At 46.0% G+C, this 6,809-nt stretch overlaps 1 non-coding gene across 1 annotated transcript; it reads left to right on the top strand.

Moving 5' to 3' along the window:
- The first annotated feature begins 6,464 nt into the window (after window positions 1–6,464).
- trnav-aac (transfer RNA valine (anticodon AAC)) lies at window positions 6,465–6,537 on the top strand. Its single transcript has one exon. It is a non-coding gene; the product is annotated as a tRNA-Val (tRNA).
- The last annotated feature ends 272 nt before the right edge of the window (window positions 6,538–6,809 follow it).

Below are 6,809 nucleotides of genomic sequence, written 5' to 3'. Positions count from 1 at the left end.
ATGGTTTTAAATGGTTACCTCCTCACTCGGCTAGGTTTGAACTGGCGTTCTCGGCGTCCAATTTTCGCTTCGGTGGTTGTTCAAATTTCCGAGAAATCAACAGTTCAAATAACAAACGAGTCCTCATTTTTCCACCACTATTGGATTTGCAGTTGAATATTTTACAATCACCATTAAATAAACGATTACCATAATTTACAGAATGAAAGAAAGGCAAAACACACTTCAATAACGCATTTTGCCCTTTGTATGTGATGATCTGTCACCCATATCTCATTTTACACAACATATTTTAGTAGTCTTGTTTAAAATGTTCATTGCTTATGAATCTGGGGCAACTTTTGTTAAAATTAACAGGACTGGTCACTGCACAGAATAAAATCCTGAGAAATGGAATGTTTCCGCCGGGCTCAAAGTGGGATTTTTCTTGTGTAAGGGAAACGTGATAACCGCTACACTATGGAAACCTCTCCTTTGTTGCTCACAGAGCATAGAATCAATAGTTAACAAAATATCCCATGGTGCTCATTTTCAGATTCAACGCAGTCAGCTTTTAAACCAAATGAAAGAAGTTTTCAGTGAAACGATTTGGAAGTATGTGTTACTCCTATTTGTGCCTTTATTAACGTTTGTGGTGTCTGATTCCCGTTCATGTCTCTTCTTCCTGTGTTGAATAAGAAAGGGGGGGCTGACGTTGACCAGACTGCACTGCGCCTGTTACTTGGGAGCTCACCCTTTATACTGCCCCAGAAATTCGGGTCTCCACGGGTGTTTCAGCGGCAGAGCGGGGCTACAAAACGCTCCCGAGACCCAGATAAGGCCTCAGAGCGTCGGCGGGTGTTTCAGCGGCAGAGCGGGGCTATAAAAGGCTCCAGAGACCCAGGTAAGGCTTACCAGTCTCCGAACTCGGGACACAGAGGGAAGGAGAGAGGTAAAAAAAAATCGATATGTGATGTCACCAGAAAGCAGGTAAGTGATTGGTTGGTAAGTATTTGTCTCTTTTTAAGCTTAAACTCTGGTTTATGTTTTCTAAGAGGCGATATTCAGTTCAAAATGTTGAGTTTTTTTTTAATCAAGTAACTGATAAAAAACTATCGCCAATGGTTAGTGAGGCGGTAACCAGAGGGTATCAATTTAAGACCAAAATAATTAAGTGCCAGGTTGATTTTTCCTTTTCTACACAATGTCTTCCTGAACACCTTTACAGTCTCATTACTGTTTGTCAAACCTCCTACTTTTGTTCAATCAGCAAATGTTGAGATTGTGAAAATCTGAACAGTCTGTGTATACAGAGAAGAAAAGTGGGCCCAGCACTGAGCCCTGGGCTAACCACTTCCAACCCTTCACCAATCTGAACAACTCCCATTAACACTCAGCCTCTGTTTCCGATCCTCAGCCAACTTTCTCCCCGCAATGTTCCACTTCCTTTTAAACTGCCCACCTTAACAGCGTGGCCATTACCCCGGGGATTCCCAGTTATCTGAACACCGTTGTTCGCCATGTCCCTGATTTCACTTTACGTCCATCATAGTCTCAGCGAATTGTCTCGGTGCCACTGGCCATGTGATCATCAAAAGCAGTTTCCAGTCGGAATGAAGTTTTCTCCAGAACATTTCTTCATCTCTGGTCAAAATTCCGTCTCAAAATTCCTGGAAGTTCTGGCACGACTTCTCCTGTGGGAGAAAGACACATTGGGTTAGGGGATGGAAGAATTAAGGACTGTTCTGAAGTACTCGGTGTTGGCCTTGGCTCATTGGTAACACTCTCTCGCTTCTAGAATCATAAAGGTTGTGTGTTCAAGGCCCCCTCCAGAGAGTTAAACACAAAACCCAGGCTGACACTGCAGTGCGGTGCTGAGGGAGTGCCTCACTGTTGCAGGTGCCGTCTTTTGGATGGGACATTAACCCAAGACCTTGCCTGCCCTCTCTGGTGGACATAGAAAATCCCATGGCACCATTTCGAGGAAGTGCATGGGAGCGGGCGAATATTTATCCCTTGACCAACATCACTACAGTGGATTATATGGCCATTGGCCAAAGTGCTCAATGTGGGATCTTGCTTCACCCACAATGCTGTGTGTGGTATGTTGTTGTGCCCACAGTGCTGTGTGTGGGATGTTGCTATGCCCACATTGCTCTGTGTGGGATCTTTCTGTGACCACAGTGCTGTGTGTGGGATCTTGCTGTGCCCACAGTGCTGAGTGTGGGAACTTGCTGTGCACACAGTGCTGTTTGTGGGATCTTGCTGTGCCAAAGTGTTGCGTGTGGGATCTTGCTGTGCCTACAGTTGTGTGTATGGTATCTTTCTGTGCCAACAGTGCTGTGTGTGGGATCTTGCTGTGCCCACAGTGCTGTTTGTGGGATCTTGCTGTGCCCACAGTGCTGTGTGTGGGATCTTGCTGTGCCCACAGTGTTGTGTGTGGCATCTTGCTGTGCCCACAGTGCTGTGTGTGGGTTCTTGCTGTGTTCAATGCGCTCTGTGTGGGATCTTGCTGTGCTCACATTGCTGTGTGTGCGATCTTGCTGTGCCCACAGGGTTGTGTGTGGGATCTTGCTGTGCCCACAGTTCCTGCCACTTTTCCTGGAGTGAGCTCCCTTCACAAGCCCCCATTGTGTGTGAGGCTCTGGGCCATGCTGAGGCTGTGAAAGGTGCTGGGGAAATGCAAGCAGCCCCGCGCTCCCGCTATCCGGGGCTGCCCTCCCTCTAATGTCAGCGCCCGTCCGCCCGCTCTCTCTGGCCAGAGACTGGAGCCGCCCCCTCACACCTGACCTTCGGCCCCGGGGCAAACCGCCAATCAGCGGCCATCTGACGTCAGCGAGCATTGTGGTGTAACCCGCCGCCCAGCCGCCATCTTGGTGCAACCCAGCTCACTGTGCATGCGCGCTGTTTACGGCTATAAAATCGCGCAAGTAAAAGGAAAATTGACTTCAGTTTCCAACAAAATCACTGCTCACTCTTAACCGAGGGACTGAAAGTGCGTCCCGCGCCACAGAGAGAAAGCGGCAGCTCATCAGTTGCCTCAGGTGCGCATGTGCGAGCTCTGCTCCCAGAACGTCGAGCGGCCAGTGTCACAGAGATAGGCCTTTCACTGGCGCTCTGCATTGTGGGAGCTGCCATCCGCCATTGCGCCCTGTCTACAAATCCATTCGAGAGCGTTAGACTGAAGATCTAAAGGTCCCTCGTTCAATCCTGGGTCTCTCAATTTTGTTTAATTTGTTTCTCCTTCACTTTCAAGGGAGCGAATCAGGAGAGATTTTCTGACTTGAACCCGCGCCTCCCAGACCAATAGGAGTTTATTTCGTCCCCTCATCTATGATTTGGAAGAGTGGTCCAAATATCATATATCCATGTTTGCTGATGATACAAAGCTGTGTGGGAATGTAATTTGTGAGGAGGATGCATGTGGGCTTCAAGGGGATAGAGAGGCTCACTGAGTGGGCAAGAGCATGGCAAATGAAATATAATGTAGAGAAATGTGAAGTTATCCACTTCGGTAGGAAAAACAGAAAAGCAGAGTATTTTTGAATTGGTGAGAGATCGGGAAATGTTGGCGTTCAGAGGGTCCTGGGTGTCCTTGTACACGAATCATTGAAAGTTACCATGCAGGTACAGAAAGCAATTAGGAAAGCAAATGGTACGTTGCCCTTTATTTCAAGAGGATTTGAGTATAAGAGTAAGGATGTCTTAATGCCCCGGTGAGACCACACCTGGAGTATTGTGTACAGCTTTGGTCTCCTTACCTCAGGAAGGATATACTTGCCATAGAGGGAATGCAACGAAAGTTCACCAGACTGGTTCCTGGGCTCGGTTGATTGTCCTATGAGGAGAGATTGAGTAGACTAGGCCTATATTCACTAGAATTTATAAGACTGAGAGGTGATCTCATTGAAACATACACAATTCTTACAGGGCTTGACAGGTTGGATGCAGGGAGGATGTTTCCCCTGGCTGGGGGAGTCTAGAACCACGGGTAACATTCTCAGAATAAGGGGTTGGACATTTACGACTGAGGTGAGGAGAAATTTCTTCACTCAGAGGGTGGTGAATCTTTGGAAATCTCTACCCCAGAGCGCAGTGGAAGCTTAGTCATTAACTGTATTCGAGATAGAGCTTTGAATATTAAAGTAATCATTTATGTTCTTATGATATGGGGATATTGCAGGAAAGTGGCGATGAGCTAGAAGAGCAGCAATGATCTTATTGAATGGCGGAGCAGGTTTGAAGCGCCAAATGGACTACTCCTGCTCCTATTTCTTATGTTCTTATGTTCTTATATGTAAACCACATCTGACCCTTTAGGTCCGGCCCCAGCCGCCGGTTGCGGGTTCGAGTCCGGTTGTGGTGACAGCGGCTCTGGGTCACGCCGGCTGGTTTTATATCGGGACAGTTTTTCAGGGAGGGGCTGTTCAGCGGTTGTGCGATAATAATTTTCTGAATGAAGTTTGCTAGATTAAAGAGCTCTTTTTCTGTTACTTTTGATTTCCACTGTGCCCAGTTGTATACATGAACCATTAACAATGTTTAAGAGATGTGCTTTGTTCAATAATTGTTCAGTAACTCTGTCACTCAGTGTGAGCCTGAAAGACAATTCCCCAGTCTGGGCTCGAAATTATCCAAGAAGTACTTTGTGGTCGGTTACCTCAGTTGGTGAAAGGGTGGGAATAATAATGTGAAGGTCGCAGGTACGATCACCGTATGGGCCATCAGAATATTTTCATAATTTTATGGTTTTTCATAACATTTGAAATATAAAATTTATAAGGGAACAAATCCATACCGAATCTCACGGGGGAATTATTTGGATGAACATCCATTGCACCTTTGACACCAGGCTGGAGAGACACATTAATTATACTATCATAGATTGATACAGCACAGAAGGAGGCCATTCGGCCCATCAAGTCTGCACTGGCACATTGAAAGAGCTCTCCAATTATTCCCACTCCCCTGCTCTTTCCGCACTGCCCTTCAAATTTCTCCTTTTCAATATTCTCCTTTTGAAAGTTACTGTTGAATCTGCTTCCACTGCCCATTCAGGCAATGCATTCCCAATCACAACTCAGCATAAAAAAATTATCCTCATTGCCCCTCTGGTTCTTTTGCCAGTTATCTTCAATCGGTGTCCTCTGGTTAACGACCCTCCTGCCACTGGAAATTGTTTCTCCTTATATACTCTAGCAAAACTCCTTGTCATTTTGAAAACCTCTATTAAATTTCCTCTTAGCCTTCTGAGGAAACCAATCCCAACCTCTCCAGTCTCTCCCATAACTGAAGTTCCTCATCCCTTTCACCACTCTGTGAGGCGTCAAACTGAGGCTGTCACTCTGTGTATCTCTGTCTCTGTCTCTCTCTGTCTCTATCTGTCTCACTCTTTGTCTCTTTCTCTCTCTCTATGTCCGTATCTTCTGACTCTTTCTCACTCTGTTCACAGCTGGACTATTGCTCTGACAGGCTCTGTATCTGTTAGTTCCTCGTTAGTATAGTTGTGAGTATCCTCGCCTGGCACGTGGGGGGACTGGGGTTCAATTCACCGACAGGGAGAATGCTTTTAAACATCCCCAATTTTAAACCTTTGGGCAACCCCTTCAAATGCTCCTTTTTGAAGAGAAAAAAAATAAAATAAATGAATTTTAAAAGATGTAGTAGCATATAACAACTTTCTGCAACATTTCCTCATTTGTATAGTTTGCCTCTCCCTTTTTGCATGGGGCATGGAGGAGGGAGAGAGTGACAGAGAAAATTAGATTAAGAAGGTAATGCAGAAAAAGCTGGGTTTGGGACTTAGCACGACGGCTCTTTCAATGTGACAGCACAGACACGATGGGCCGAATGGCCTCCCACTGTGCTGCAAGCTCATTACATGAAACTCAGATGGATATCTGAGCTATACACACAGAAAGAGAGCACCCACACATGTCTGTGTCTGTGTGTGTTTGGGCATTTGTCTCAAGCACTGCATAACTACTTCCTCTACCAGGTCCTCGATAGTATAGCGGTGAGTATTGAATTCCTCGACGACTTCACTCTGTCTGTGTGTCTCTGACTCTCTTTCTCTCTCTCTGTCTCTGTGGTCTCTTGGTTCCTCAGTCAGTGGCCTACTGAGCATTAAAAATAGGGCACACAGATTTAAGATTTTTGGCAAGAGATACAGGGGGATGTGAGGAAAAAACCTTTTACGCAGTGAGTGGTGAGGACCTGGAATTCGCTGCCGATGGAAGAGTTGGAAGCGGAGACACTCAATGTTGTCAAGTGGATAGTGGACAGGCACGTGAGGAAAATAAACTTGCAGGGCTACGGGGATATTGCGGGGGAATGGGACTGAATGGATTGCTCCACAGAGAGCTGGCACGGACTCGATGGGCCGAATGCCCTCCTTCTGTGCTTTTTACTCTATGACTCTATGACCTGCATTTGTAGACCGCGGTTCTCTTCTGTGATGTTCTTACTACAGCTCACGGAGCAGAGTTTCCGTAGTGTAGTGGTTATCATGTTCGCCTAACATGCGAAAGGTCCCCTGTTAGATACCGGGCGGAAACATTTTATAAAACATTCCCCATTAAAATTGAATTAATATGGAAACGTTGAATTAATTGTGTGGTTAAATATGAATAAAATAATATATCTCATAAAACACGTGTATTTTCTCTGTGCAACTGGACCATCAGCAGCACCAGAATTGTATTTAACCACAATCTGAAGCCTCCTAACCCGGCAGATCCCTCAAACTACCATTACCATCAAACCAGAGGACCAAACCAGGTTCAATGAAGAGCAGGCCAGAAGCGGCACCAGGCGAACACAAAAATGAG

The sequence above is a fragment of the Somniosus microcephalus genome, unplaced genomic scaffold, assembly GCF_052327205.1.
Source record: "Somniosus microcephalus isolate GS21.2 unplaced genomic scaffold, FLI_Smic_1.0 unresolved_chr4, whole genome shotgun sequence".
In the NCBI taxonomy this organism is placed as follows: domain Eukaryota; kingdom Metazoa; phylum Chordata; class Chondrichthyes; order Squaliformes; family Somniosidae; genus Somniosus; species Somniosus microcephalus.
The sequence above is the reverse complement of the archived record's forward strand: the minus strand, read 5'-3'. Positions and strand labels throughout refer to the sequence as shown.